The following is a 1,096-nucleotide window of genomic DNA, read 5'->3' on the forward strand; positions in this document are numbered from 1 at the left end:
CCTGTGCTGGGGACCCCAGAGCTGTTCCCAGCCCTGCAGGGGGGTCTCAGCAGAGCAGAGCAGAGGGGACAATCCCCTCCCTGGCCCTGCTGGTCCCGCTGCTGGTGACACAGCCCAGGACACGGGTGGGTTCTGGGCTCAGGATCATGGTTCCAGCTCATGGTCTGTAACACTCAGGTGTTGCAGCAATCTGAGGGAGGTGATGGACACGTTTGGATTTGTCAAAATGAACCTGCTTCAACCTACAGGGTGCAAAATACACCGATGAGACCCAATGGGCACAGGGCCCTGGGACAGGCTGCCCAGAGAGGCTGAAGGGTCTCTTCTCCGGAGATACCCAAAACCCACCTGGACACAATCCTGTGCCACCTGCTCGGGGTGACCCTGCTTGAGCAGGGGGTTGGACTAGATGGTCTCTAGAAGTCCCTTCCAACCCCCATCATGCTGAGGTGCTGGGATTCTGTGGTGCTGGCATCACAGTGTGCCCAGGGCTGGGGTGGGGGGTCTGCATCAAGCACAGACCATGGGGTTTGGAGACTGGAACTGGAGATTGGAACTAGAGATCTCGTTGGGATGCCATGGGCAGTGGGTCTCTCAGCTTTGCCTCAACCTTCCCTCCCCATCAGGGTAAATCCATGGCTCCCCAGCTGTGCTTTGCAGCCTTCAGCCCGTGTCATCCCACTGGTGGAGCCCCTGATGCTGCTTTAGCAAACCCTGTGCAGGTCATGGTGACCTCCCCTCACCCCTCACTTCCCTCTGAGTCACCTCCTCCATCCACCAGCTTAACACAGGAAAATGAAGCCCAGGTCTCTGCAATGTTTGCAGATTTCTCTGGGCTTGTTTGGTTTTCCACTCCTCACACTGAGCCGAGGCTGCTGCCCTGGCCACAGGACTTCTTGTCCTTTCTGCATGTTCTGGGCCCCCCTCCCATTGAATCATTTACCTGATGTACCAAGTCAGGTGGTAAAAATGTCCATGTTTGTCTGTACAAAAGCTTCTGCAGGCTGGACCAAGGACCTCCTGAGTGTTGCTGATGGCAACACAGGAAATTGGTTGACACCACTTCACTTCACCCAAGGTTTTTATGATGGTTTTA

Source organism: Chaetura pelagica, unplaced genomic scaffold (genome assembly GCF_000747805.2).
Source record: "Chaetura pelagica isolate M959 unplaced genomic scaffold, ChaPel_1.0 scaffold802, whole genome shotgun sequence".
Lineage (NCBI taxonomy): Eukaryota > Metazoa > Chordata > Aves > Apodiformes > Apodidae > Chaetura > Chaetura pelagica.